This window comes from Typopeltis vanoorti, chromosome 16 (assembly GCF_054136105.1).
Source record: "Typopeltis vanoorti isolate ZY-2024b chromosome 16, IOZ_Tvanoo_1.0, whole genome shotgun sequence".
In the NCBI taxonomy this organism is placed as follows: Eukaryota; Metazoa; Arthropoda; class Arachnida; order Uropygi; family Thelyphonidae; genus Typopeltis; species Typopeltis vanoorti.
The window spans coordinates 75,644,944-75,659,762 of NC_143564.1; the positions used below are offsets into that span (position 1 = coordinate 75,644,944).

At 36.8% G+C, this 14,819-nt stretch overlaps 1 protein-coding gene across 3 annotated transcripts in view; it reads left to right on the forward strand.

The window, feature by feature from the left end:
• Positions 1-14,819, forward strand: part of Ih (hyperpolarization activated cyclic nucleotide gated potassium channel Ih) — a 485,037-nt gene that overhangs the window by 313,364 nt on the left and 156,854 nt on the right. The window lies entirely within an intron of this gene.

Sequence of the window (14,819 nt, forward strand, 5' to 3'; positions counted from 1 at the left end):
ACAAACACAATAGTGTTGTCATTACGTACGAGAGTTACTAGATATCCCTTAAATAATTCCGTGTGCCAACCCCACAGTCTAGAAATAGCTCAATCGATATCTAGATTCACAAAGCGTAGCATTGCGCGAATATATCAATGTCAAATTTGATGTAATATTCCGAGTATAATATCTGTGCTAGCAGCTTTTCAAAGAAAAATTGTGCTGCCCGAATCAAAACTTTTCAGTTTTTTCCTATAACTAGAGTTAGTGAACTTGGCATTTTTGTTGAGTCACGGCACAGATGTTAAACGAATTTACAGTGATGTTTCTCTAGAAATGTTTGGATTTCTTCAGAGCACCGGTTAGGGCAAATGGATTATATACGACACGAGCACCAAACTAGCATCCTGAAGGATGGATTCAGCTCTAGAAAAAATCAAGTTTTGTTTAACTGTGTACTAGTTTCGTACCCGTGTGTTTTTTCTTAATGATAAATGTCAGTTATTTGAAACTGTTGACAGATTTATCGATCATACATTACTCAAAATGTGCGTAATATATAACTTTTTTGTAAGACTTGAATAGATATGCAATAAATCAAGGAGTGACTTCAGCAGAATGCTTTTATTCTGAAATTGTGTGAAAAGATAATACAAACCCGAGTGATTTTTATACTAAAAGGATTTTCTATACGTTAATGAAACCACGTGATTATCTAACGACTTGACTGTGTCCAAATTCAAGAGAAGGCTGAATTCCCCATATATGTATGTATTTTTGGCCTGCAAATTACTCATCGTGACCTTGTTGCCACAAAAAATGGTAGTTTTTACTTCTATTTTTGAAATCTGTAGCATTAACATATACCACTATTCAATAGCGACAACCTTGGTGCTCTAAAATACCGTTAATTTTATTCTGTATAGTTTTTAATTAAACAGAATATTTGTGACATAACCCGAAATAAAATGAGCAAATAGGGCAGCCTCACTATCCAGCCACTAAATCAGTTAACTCGCAGTTGCCGTAGAAATATTACGTCACATCCAAAATTAATTCCTAAATAGTAGAATAAATAAATTAATTCACGATAAACAATAGAAACATACATACATACATACATCTTCAAGGCCCACTCTTCCTAATTGGGTTGTGGGGGAAAAAGCTGCAAGAGGAACTTCCAATGGTCACGATCCTCTGCCACCAAGTTCAGGTGTTCTGGTGGGATTCCCAAAAGTGTCCACCCAAGGTTTTGGATATAATCTATCCAGCGAGTCCTTGGCCTTCCACGTGGCCTCCCACCCTCTGGCTTGGCAAAGAGGGCCTGCTGAGGGAGCTTCTCTTGTGGCATTTTGACCAGGTGCCCCTACCAGCGTAACTGTGATCGCTCAACACGGAGAAGCAGCGGTTGAGTATTGAGGGTTTCCCGAATTGCAGAGCTTCTGACTCTGTCGAGTTTTGTCATCCCCGCAACCCCTCGAAGGAACCTCATTTCAGCCTTGGATTCGTGTCCGCATTCTTTCGGTCATTACCCAACTCTCATGACCGTAGGTGAGGATGGGGACATAGACTGTATTGAAGACAGCCAGCTTTGCCTTCTGGCTTAACTCCCGCTTCAATACTACTGAACGGCCAAGCTCCCGCAATATTGAGCTTGCTAAGCCAATTCGAGTATCTAGCTCTACGTCCCATTTTCCATCATTCGTGAATATGGACCCTAGGTATTTAAACTTCTCCACCTGTCTCATTGGGACTCCACTTACATTTAGAGTGCACTGGGATGGTTGTCTTGAGACCACAAATGTTTCAGTTTTGGCCACACTGATCTTCATTCCGGCGTCTGCACAAACAGCTACAAACCTATCCAGGATCCGCTGGAGGTCATCTGTGTAAGAGCTAAGCAGAACTAGGTCATCTGAAAAAGGCAGACGCCCAATGCTACATTTTCCAATTCTGACACACTCACTGCCTCGGCTGTGCCTATCAATCCAGTCCATAAATATTATGAAAAGGAGGGGTGACAGAACACACCCTTGGCGGAGGCCAACGGAGACTGTGAAAGGTTCAGACTTTGTGCTGTTTACCCTGACGCAAACCTCTGGGCATTTATACAGGGACTTGATGGCAGCTAATAGTTGACCATCCACTCCATATTCCTGTACTACTTGCCAAAGCTTATCCCGAGGAACCCGGTCATATGCCTTCTCCAAGTCCACAAAACATGTGTAGACATTCTTGGCATATTCCCAAGATTTCTCAAAGACTTGCCTTAAAGTGAAGATTTGGTCAGTTGTGCTTCTTCCAGGACGAAAGCCACATTGTTCTTCCTGGAACTTTGACTCGACTATGCTCCTGCACTGTCTTTCCAAGCACTTAGCATACACTTTCCCAGGCAGGCTGAGCAGAGAGATGCCACGATAGTTACTGCAATCCTTCTGGTCTCCCTTCTTAAAGACTGGTATTATTATGCCTGTCTGCCATTGCTTTGGTGATCGCCCAGATATCCAAGCAGCCTGAAACACTCGAGTCAGCCAGAGAACACCGTCTCCATTTAAGGCTTTTAGCATTTCGGGCCGAATTTCATCATCGCCAGCAGCCTTGCCCGAGTTTAGCGATTTTATTGCTAAATGGACCTCTGCTATGAGACTAGTCATTGCCCCGATCTGCACCTCTTTGATGTCCACAACTGCTGGGCCACCCGGGTTAAGAAGGCTCTCAAAGTATTCCCTCCATCTGTGGAGGATATTCTTCTCGGTTGTTAAAAGTGCACCATCAGAGGCCTTAATTACCCTTGCTGTGCACGATTTCCTCCCTCGAAGGCGGAGGCGGATGGTCTGCCAGAATACTTTGTTTGCATTTGCATAGGATGAATCTAATCTTTCTCCAAAGGATTCCCAAGCCTTCTGCTTTGCTGTCTTTACTGCCTTAGCAGCAGCGTTTCGTGCCTCAGCATACTGCAAACGCATCTCAGGTGACCTGACTCTAAGCCATGTTAGGTAGGACTCCTTTTTTGCCGGGACAGTTTTTTGGACTTCTTGGTTCCACCAAGGTGTCCTTTTCTCACTGCCCGTTGCCACGCCGAGCCGCTTTCTGCCACACCATGAGAGTGCAGAGGCAATGACAGCTGTTCTGAACAGCTTCCGTTCCTCCTCAACATCTGCAGTATGCTTGGGAATCTCTTTGAACCTGGAGGAAATGTCATCTACAAAATTCTTCTTCACAGCCTCATTTTCCAATGTCTCCCATTTCACGCGGTATAGCTGCTTAGGCCTATCAGCGTTGATGGTAGCATCTGGTTTCTGAAGCCGTAGAGTGCACACAACAAGGTGGTGGTCAGTTGACAATTCTGCCCCTCTTCTCACACGAACGTCCAACACTGAGGAAAATAGGTCTGCTGAGACTATAAAGAAGTCAATCAGAGACCTTTGTTCTAGTGTATCCCTGTACCAGGTATACTTATGGACTTCTCGGTGCTGGAAGAAGGTATTCATTATGGACAAGCTATTAGTACAGCAAAAGTCCAATAATTTCAACCCATTCGCGTTAAGGTCAGGGGCACCGTTCCTCCGAACCACACCCCTCCATGTCTGGTCATCTATTCCAACATGTGCATTGAAGTCGCCCATTAGCAGGACTGATTCCATGTCTGCCACCCTGTCAAAAGCAGCATCCACTTCCTCTAGGAAGGCAGAGTATTCTGACCCCAGATTAGGCCCATAGGCTTGCACCACAGCCAAATCATGGTTTTTCATCTGAAGCCTTAACACACATACCCGTCCTCCCAATAGGATCCACCCAGCAACACAGTCTGACAGCTGGGGGGGGGGGGGGGGCTTGAGAGTATCCCCACACCCGCCTGAGCAGACATTGTCGGGCTCACACCAGAGTAGTAGAGCTTCCACCTCTTATCCAGGTCGACAGTTCCAGAGCCTCTCCTCTTGGTCGAAGAAAGCCCGACAGTCTAGCCGGTAGCGCTTGGCTTCCTCGACCAGTTCCAACTCCTTCCCTGTCAGAGAGAAGATGTTCCAGTTGCCTAAAGCCATAGTCTGGTGCCGTTGTCGTTGCCATTTCCGTCCTTTTGCAGAACCATTTCTTTGCGCTAATAAACAATAGAAAGTATTAATTAATATTAGTATAAATATGATGTTGTATAAATTTTTTTTTTAAATTAAATTTTCTTGAGACTTTTAAGTGTCTTATTTTTCAGTGTTTTATGACCCATCTTTACACACAAAATATACAAAACAGATTAATCAAGCATACTTATATTCGAAACCATTAATGACTAACTTATGCGGTTAGCCGGAGTGGCTTTGCGCTTCGCAACCATATGCCTCGGAAAGGAGTGTCCTGGGCTCGATTCCCGTTGCCGACGTCAGGAGCTTAAGGATCTTCTCAGGCATAGCTAAGTTAGCCGGTCTTGAGCGTGGAATGTAGGGATTTTCTCCCCGGTTTATCCGGAGGGGGGGACGGGGGTGTTATCCTGCAAGCAGGCAAACTGATTCTGTGAACACACACGGATTACAGTCAGGAATACTTAAGACCCACCCATAGGCCTGATTCGTCAGCTATGCTGGTCGCAAGCAGGGATAAAATTTGTGGGAGTGATATGGTGCCGTACTTCCCCGTAAAAGGGGCCTCGCGGCCGTTATACCATCATACGCGATAATAATTATAACTTATTTATTTTAGTATTGAATTATCCCTTTTTTTTTAATTTCACAAAATTTGTTTTCGAATTATAAGTCGAACTTTGATCTTAAGCACAGCGAAATAAATTTATTCTTTCTTTCTTTCTTTCTTTCTTTTTTTGTCATGATTTCTCCAATAAAAGGAGACAAGTGACGTATCACAGAAGTGTGGCCTTACTGAATTTCAAAGACATCATACGCCGTTTAAATTGATTGGTAAAAGGACTACTTTAACGTTTGTCATTTCGATCTTTTTTACTTTTCCTGAGAGAATTCCCTCCCGGTTTCAAATAACGGAACTTGACGCACCATGACGTGTTTCTGTTCCATTGCTTTCAGCACGAGAATTTAATATGGTGGCATGGAAGGAAGACTAATTATTGTCTTTGATTGTTATATGGCTCTTTGTTTTTTTTTCTTTTTTTCCTGTGTTTCCAATGTGTTCAATGGTTTTAAAAGTTTGAATGCTGGTTTCTCAAGAGGCTTCTGTGGGTAAACTTCTTTCTAATTTTATGATTCCAACTAATGGAATTAATGAACCATTTTCTTGTCGTTTTAAGTGCATTTCGTAAAACTAGTGGCAACAATTTCTTTTTTTTTTTTTGGTCCTAATATTCATATAATAAATTGTCTGACTTGGATTATAATGGAAAAAATTGCATAACGTTTCGAAATGATAGAAAACAACTCTGCTCTAGATGGAATTTAATATATATTATTCAAAATCTCTGTCGAAATTTGTTCAGTGTTCTCAACTTGATTTCAATCGATACCATTTTAAGGAATAAAAATTGCATGTTTTCGAAACATAAGCCAAAAATAGCTTTGTGTGCAATTGTTGTGATAGCAGATGACGTCAGTATGCAAAAAGGCAAGTTATGAAATCTTCGATATGTTCGAAAACAAGGAAGAAAAAATCATCTTAGTAATACAGTTAACGTCCTTTACTGTTTCAGTTTGATTTCATTACCTTACTATTTAATTATTATCCACGTCTTCGCGATTTTCGTTACTTGGTTTTATAGTTTATGGTTAACATGCAATTACGTCTCTCTCTCTCTCTCTCTCACGATGATCTTCATGCTCTTCTCCAGAGCATTAATGCTATGGAGCTAAAATACTGTGCACTGTATGCACTTCGGAATGGTATTTTGTATTCATTGTACATCTTCAAAGTATTCTGCAAATATGCAACACTACCTACACACACACACACAGCCATTTCTGTAGCTGCATGCATGTGTGTTACAATTTCGTTACATTTTCATTTTATCATCTTAACAAAATACAGCCAAAAAAATCCTAAAAGGAATCAACACTGAATAACAGAAAAAAAATTCTTATACGTAAAAACTATGGTTATTGTAAAATATAAAATGTTGTGATTCATAAAAAAAAATTAAGCATTCATAACTAAAGAACTGCAATAGCTTCCCAGATAAACAGCATTTGGTTGCCAGTTAACGAGAATTATGTACAGTAAATCAAGACAACTGGATATAATTTTCATCTCTAGTCTCATCGACCACATAAGAGAATCTCAACATATTACAACAATTTTGCTCTTTAGCAATTTGTGGTAATTTGAATAAAATGTCGGTTTAGTTCTTAACTTGTCTCCTAGATGGCGCCAGGCAGTTTTCTCAACTCTTGAATGTTCTATTTCCAGTGAATACTTTACATAAAAAGGGATATTTAGCTGAAAATGGTTTTACTAATTATTATTATTAATATCATTACGTGACACCTCCAGGGAGTGCAAGGATTCATCGTTGGAGGGCACAATACCCTACTTCGCTAAATACATCTCTTCCTCTCCATTACTACTTAATTCTCCAACTAGACACAACTACAATCAACGCCATCTATCGCCCATCATCACCAACAACAGTATTTTTTTAAGTGGATATTGAATATTGAATACCACCTTATTTCTTAGCCGAATATGGGTAAATACTAAAGACAGTGATTGGAACTTACTCCACCTTTACTACGAGTTTCCCAGCATTGCACTACCAGGTGATGGCTTACGCTTGGTCTCGCCGAACTTTATATAATTTTCTATATTCGGCATGAAACTCTAAGATTAGATTTCCTATCTTTCAGTTTCTTATTCGGCTAAGAAATAATGTGGCATTCAATATCCACTTAATTTTGAATATTTTACTTCGCCGAAGTGAAGCCTGTTAGCTCTTATTTCTTATTTCAGTAATTCTGCTACTACCGTATGAGATCGGCTAACTCACCTTCAACTGAAAAAGCCCATATAAGGATTCCCCTCGTGTGAAAATGAGGGTCAAAATGAACTCTCTTGAGAAATATGGAGATATTTTTGGATTAATTTGAGTAACCCCTTTCTTCAGTCTTGACACAGAATTGACAATTTAACCACATGCATTAAACTAGAATAGTCATATCCACAAACATCAAAATATCTAAGTATAATAAGCTTTGATACGGTAGTACATGAACACTAAACAGTAGCTGTAGAAAATATCAAAAAAACCCGGAAATAAATACAGGGTTGTTAATTTGCTGTTACATCTTTTCTACGGGCAATATTATCGTTTCCAAGAGTTGTTTTCAAGTTTATTTGTAATATCACTAAAATGCTGCTCACCCCTTCATATAATCGGAGAATTTCATAGGTAAAATAACAAAAATAAAAGAATTGTTTTTTTATGCTTAAAAATCACCTTTTTAGTTTTCTTATCTTTTATAAAATAATGTAAATTCTACGCGCAAAATAATCATACTCAACCTATAACTAAGAGATATAGGTTGAGTATGATTTTACCGTGCTGTTTTATCGTAAACGTGTGTATACGCTTAAATAAATAAATAAATCGCAGTTCTTGACATGACTTGACTTAACCCTGTGAAGCAAAAAAAAAAAAAAAAAAAAAACATTCCCGGAACGGTTATTCAAACCGAGGTAGCTTGCTTATCGTTCGCGTTACAGATGTGCTCGTAGAGAATGTCGTGTCGCATCCATGTATATTCTTACAACATACGGGCATTCGGGATGAGTTGCTCGTTTTGGTTAATGAAAAATTCACGATTCAGGAAGGCAACAATCTTCCGCTTTCTTATGAGACTAGTTAAAACTCCTATTAAAGATTATTTGCGTCCTAAATAGAATTTAAACCCCGTTTTTTTTCCCTAATCAAAGTGCATCGCTAATATCGAGTCGACTAATGACGCCGAAAGTTCGAGACCTATTGACGAGCTAAAATGAAAATGCGGCACAAATTCTGTTCATGTAAACAGCTGCACCATTATTTGCAAGTTAATTAATCACATGACTTGAGAAGCGGGGCCCTGAGAATTGGCTTTTCTACGACGACAATGCTCCTGCTCACTTTTCCCCTTCATCTGTCCGTTTTATCGCAAAAAAAAAGACAGGTATTGATTCTAACTTCATTACTCTCCTGATTTCTTCTGGAGCTGTTCTTCTTTTATCTTTTCAATAAATTGTGATTAAGAACAATTTGGGCTATACTTGAGACTTCACATCGATTTACGAAAATGTTTCAAGAATTTCACAAATATTGGGCTATGCTTTGATTGTATACGAAATGATACTTCGAAGCACAATCAAATTATTTACACGCAAAATTGAAACTAATTATGTTTTCATTTATTTTTCCGAAATGAATTCACTCATACGCAAAACATCTTAATCGATTGTGCAGGAGAGGACGGGGAAGCAGCAACTTTGAATTCATCGTATAAGGAATGTAGTAACTTTAACTCAACTCGAAATTAGTATCCGCTCTCCAACCTGTACATAATTTCACTGTGACACGAATGTTAATGAGTGCACTTAGGTGGTAGATCAATGTGATCATCAAGTGTGAGACAATCACTGCTTATCAGAGGCCTCAAATGGCTTAAAATATTTCACTGTTCGATCTCAAGGCACTTCAGTTTTCCGAGTTATCTGACCACTAGCTTATTCACAGTATATTAATGTATTACGATATCATATATAGCCTTTTACAGTTGGAATTCACACTCAAATAATTATTTGTACTGTATATAGAATGTGCCCGCGCGGTTAGCCTAGTGGCTATGCGCTTCGCAACCATATGTCTGGGGAAGGAGTGTCCTAGGTTCGATTCCCGTCGACGACGTGAGGAACTTAAGGATCTTCCTCAGCCATAGCCAAGTTAGCCGCTCTTGGGCGTGGACAGCAAGGTTTTTTCCACCAATTTATCCGGGTTTTTTAATCCCGCAAGCAGGCAAACCCGCTCGTGAACACACAGGCTACAGTCATAGGTTATAGTACGGCAAGGAAGGCAACGGGACACCACCTTGCTCATAATCATTTCCTAGATGGTGACATATATATAGCTACCCCCAGACAGCCGTAAGGCTAAATACTATCAATCAATACAGAACGCAATAGAATCATCCTCTGAGCTTACGTACAGAAGGCTCAGGTATTTGGTTGATATTATGACGACGCAATGATTCATGTGTGCGCGCGCGCGCGCGCGCACACACGCACACTGCGTTTTCGAACTGCGGTGTTCACGAACTGGTTTGTCTGATTTTGCAAATGCTTCACCTTTGTATGAGATCAGCTAACTCACCTTCCGTGCTAATAAATATCCCTCGGGTCCTAAATGACATCATAACTGAGGTATTTCCAACCAGTCGGTTTTTTATTTGCATTAAGGAGGCGCTCAGATGGCCAAGAAAAATATCATTTAAGAAAATGTTGATTTTAACTTATTTGACATCATCTGTAGTAGAATGAAAAAGGTTGCAATAAATCAGCGAACAAACGTTACGACGTTATCTGAGATGCACGACATATCGATTATAAGGTCACTTCGGCTTACGTGGCAAACTATTTAATTATTTGCATAAAACTATTTATTTGGACTAACTTAAAAGCTTATCATAAAGGGATAAAGTATAATATTTTACAAGAAAAAATCGTTATATTATTTTGTTCCTTTTCAGTACAGTTACATTCTTATTTTAAAATGTTAATATTAAGCAGGAATCAACTTAGATACTTGTGTAAATTCGCTGCAAAGTAATTGTCATTACTTTTCAAGAAGTATATTATTTGTAGGAAAAATTGACTGATTTAAATCGGATAACGAAAATATTAGTACGATTTAATCACCAAAAACTGGTCACAGGATTAAAACGTATCATTGAAGTCTTGTTTACAGTGTTTCAGAGGTTCCCCAATATTTAGCTTCTGCAAGGAACGCTTTCTCTGCCAAATAATTCACGAATTTTTCTTCATATTTTTGGAAGGGTATCATTTAGATCTGAATTATTTTGACACTTTTTGAATTTGTAAGCGTAGTTGAAGTGCATAATCACACAATAGCATAATCACTAAGCAGTGTAATGAAGAGCAACAAAGCCATACATATTCCAAAATATGTTTGGCTTTGTTGTCTTAATTCATGACCATGTTTAAGTTTATTTCCAATCATTCCAACGAAGTAAGCTAAAATCCAACCATAGAAAGAGTATTTACGTATTTGTTCAACTTAGATTAGCATAAAGATATTCCAGAAAGTAATTAACGACTTGTACTTCAATTAAATTCGTACGTCGTGGGTTTCTTGTTTTTCCTTAGTCTCTCGTTCTGTTCCTTCTTAAAACTAATGTCCATTGCGTAAATGTGCTCGTTTTTCATTAAAAATCAAATATAAACTTAGTTCAGAATTGAGCGAATATTATTTTAGAATGTCAATCATTTAACATTAGATTTAGTTTTGGTGAAATCATTTACATCAGTAGAATAACGAATCTGCATCTAAAAGATTTTATCGGATCTCTTTTCATTTCACGATGTATATCTTAAATTATCACGTAAAAAACTTGAGCATTTTAAAGTTGGAAAGCAGAATTTAAGTAAAGGAGAAAATACGTGGAAAAAGATTGGAGAATGAAGACAATAGAACTGGAATGGCTATGTTTTACATTTCTGTAAGGAATCACCATGCAATGTTCTTTCTTGTTTCGGAAACTGTTTCTCTAATTCCTTCATAAGTCTTAAAGTTTTGCTGCAAATTACTAATTCCCAAACTTGTATAATGAAGTTCAATTATCCACATTGAATTCTTCCTATTTCCCTCGTAATCTGTGAAATCATGCTCTTTTGTGAATTAAAAAAAAACGAAAGGAAAAACGTTGAATTAGTAACAAGTATATGTTTGCATGACTTTTTGAATTAATATATAAGTGAACCCAGAAATTCTTTCAAAAAACCTTTTTATGTCTTCCATTATACAAACAAAAAGATGCAAAACTATTTGTTGGCTGATTAGCTTTTACCTTCTCATTATTCTATTTTCTTAGTTTTGGTTTTCAGTGTCCAGTTACAGAACGTTGATTGTAATGTAAGATTGTTAGTTCACCATGTTACGTATTACGAGGCCTTTTCAGTTCCGTGTAACCTTGAACAAATACTGCCTCTCACAATCCGTAGATGAAGAAAACGGATGCTGCTGATATATTAATTGAATGACCTTAAAATGTTATTCGATCTACGGTAACGCTAGAAGATGGAGTGTGTGTGGTGCGGGAAATGACAACATCCTCCTACTAAGTTTAGTTTGGTCATTGTAATTAGAGTAGAAGCAACTAAGACTGAGCTAAGTGTATCATGTCCGTGTATGTTATTTGTAGATAAAACTCTGAGTTTTTTTTGGAAGGAAAAAATCTTCCATCTTCGTATGAGACCAACTCACTCTCACCTTCGATTAAAGCATCCTTGTAAACGTTATTCGATTAATAGATTGGATTCGAACAAGTCTTTCGAACTGACAGTCAAATATCACGTAATCCTTGAGATTGTGTGTATAGTGATGCCAATAATCAAAGCACATACGATAAACCCCGTTCACGTGTTGCACACAGTATATCAGCTGTCTCGTATTGCTTATCGCTGATTGTTGGAATAGCTTTAGGCTGAAATATTGCTCGATCTAATTACTGTTTTTCACAAGTTGTGTAAAATTAGACATTGATTCCTGTTAAGTCCGATGCGAGCTAATATCTTCGCTACATTCTTTAGAACGATTTTCCAATAATTTTTTTCCAAGTATAGCATTGGGAGTTATAGATCATCTCTTTCAATGGTTGACAGATGCGATGTATGCAGTTAAATTATCTCCCTTTGCTCTGTTTATTTCATCGGGTTTTGTAATTTTGACTACTTTTCCTGTTAGAAATGCTGCGAGCGGATTTGGATTTTTATTCTCAGGTTCGGTAAGAAAAGATATTAAGGTTGCTTGCAAATTAACTCACAAATTATCTTCTGAAATTCCTTAAATATAATAATCGTTTTTAACAATATCCGAATGGTTAACAATCTATTTTTTTTTTTTTTTTTGGAAAACCTTACGAGCACTCTGACGAGGTTACAAAATCCACCTGGCTTATAAAAGAGAAAGGAAAAATCAGGTTTAACTGCGCATGTCTATTTGTCCACTATTCCATGAACTGGTCTATATTTACAATATTTCATAAATTTCTTAAAGTCGTTTTGAAGAATCTAGTTGAGGATATTCGCTCATCGGGTCCTTATCGTGAATCCAGGAATAATTTTACATGACACTCGGTGTAATTCACTAATTAGATCTCGAAGTATTTCTGAAAAGATGTAAAATATTGTAAAAAATACTAACACGCAATGCCAGATCTGTGTTAAATATGTCCTACATGAACCGGGCTCACTCTATCTTTCATTATTAATGGCATATACAATATATATCAATGTTTAATCTTCTTTGAATTTATTGGAAAAAAAATCCTAATTACCTGTATATATATTATTATCTCAAAGATAGCATTATCTTCTACTCTCATTATATTCTGTTGTTGATATGTAGTGACAATAACAGGCCAAGTTAATTAGTTGGTTCAAATATATTTGTCAGTCATTCAACCACGGAGCCATAGGGGCACTATTCTGACAAGTAGAGATTTCCACTATGCCTAAAGGCTTCATCGGCTTCAAATGGAAATATGGGTTCATTAGTTCTATTCTGTAATGTACTTAACGTACCCGCATTTCCATTATCACACAATGACCAGGTTGAAAGGACTATTGATCAACAGTAATAAGGTAATTTTGATGAAGTGGTAGATGCCTGAAAATTGAAGCAACACTCTAAATTTCATGGATAAAATTAAATGACAGATTCAAATGATTACTATTGAAAGGATGATCAAGGAAAAAGGAAAATAAGCAGCTAATTCAAAATACATGAAATTTTGGGAATTGATGATAAGCGCAACATTACAGAGAGCAGATGTTTTCCCTCTCTATAATGAGTTACATGTAACAGATCCATTGAGAAAATGTTCGTAGTGGTCATAAAGTAAGTAAAAGAATAAAGAATAACCGAAATATGACTGTAAATTGAGAGTATAGAGGATACTCTGGGCATTTAGTAATATTTTTGAACGAGTTCTGTTTATTCGACGCTAATTAGTTGCTATCTAATAGTACCACTGCTGTAACTTCCATAAAACCCCAAATAAATAAATCTAATAGTGCATATGGATTATTGGATATATTTTTCCATCAATATAAGAACAAAACAGATATCAGTAAATACCGTAATGTTTAGTATAAATGGACGCACTTCAGTTTTTTTTTTTTTTTTTTTGGAAGCAACAGTAAAGCTCTACTTCATTTTCTGTAATGCTGTGCAAGTACTAGTGGTAGTTTAGTGTTTAATTAGTGATTAGTTAGAGTCAACAGGATCAATGGAGTGTGATTCGTTCATATAACGTCACATGATGAAGAATAATTGAGTCAGTAGCCTAGCAAATATAACTTCAGAAGAACTAACAGTTTCTCAATGAATCGGATGCTCATAATGTATTATACAAAAGAAAATATCTGCTCTCTGTAATGTTGTTCACAGGACCAAAATAATCCAAAATTAAAGAAAAGTAAAAGGGATAAATCATATAAGATTTTACATAACTATAATTCAGTATAAGTGTAATTTCATATCTGGCATCTCTTCGGTTTCGAAAATTAATATATTTTAATTAATTTTAATATAATTTCGAAAGTTTTATATTTTAATACAACTGATTACTGCAGTTCACCTCAATAAGATCTTATTTATTGATATGTCAAATGTATTCGAAGAGCTAGTACAGTTTAGTAGTTTGGAGGAGTATCTATATTATTGAAAAAAATTATATGATTCACAGAATGGTTAACGCTTACTAAATTTTAGAATAGCATAATTACTTGTTGGCGAATTCAAATAAAATGACAACCGTACCTTGCTTAATTAAAGATTTCAAAAATCTTATCCAGAAGAATAATTAATACTTAATTGGGGTTTCATGCCATACAATCCAGATGAAAAGTATAGTATATTATTCACCATTAGTAGTGAATAATGATGTTTTTCTGATGTTTTTTTAAGTATTCTGTCTGAAAGGGACTTGAATAAAGGAATCAACAGTTATGACTCAATTAAGTGAACGTCTTCTTTTTGAAAGTGACATAAAGAAGCAATGAAACAGGGTGTCTGAAAGAATAAAGTAATGAACCCTAAACTGGAAGCACAGAAAAGTAAAGAAACCTGATTAAAACATTAATAAGTTTATTGTACTAGACAAGAAGTTATTTTATTGTTATTAGATCGACAGCAATAATAGCAATCATAAGTAATCATAAGTAATAATACACATAACTTCTACCATTTTGGTATGTCGTCAGTGATGTAAATGGTAAAGCATGTTTAATTTCTGAAAGTAACACCAAAAATATAAATTTAGTAACAAGAGCAACTTTTTAATAGAATCAAATTAAAGAAAATGACAGAGCACCTAATTAAAAATGATAATAAAAAACACTGCGTAACAGTATCCATTATGAACCTTTTCATCTCTTATTTTTACACATTCAAGCAAACAAGTAATTATATAACTCGCATTCTCAACTCTCTGATCTAAAGTCAATGCTTTCATATTTTTTACAACACAGAATCAATTAAACTACTCAGGGAAGTCTAGAGTTCTTCAACCAGTCAATCGTGTTCCTTCTACAGTCTAATCGACATAACTATGTTATATAAACCCACAGCGTTTATAGAGGAAATGCCATCAGCAACGAACAGTAGCAAACTGGCATGG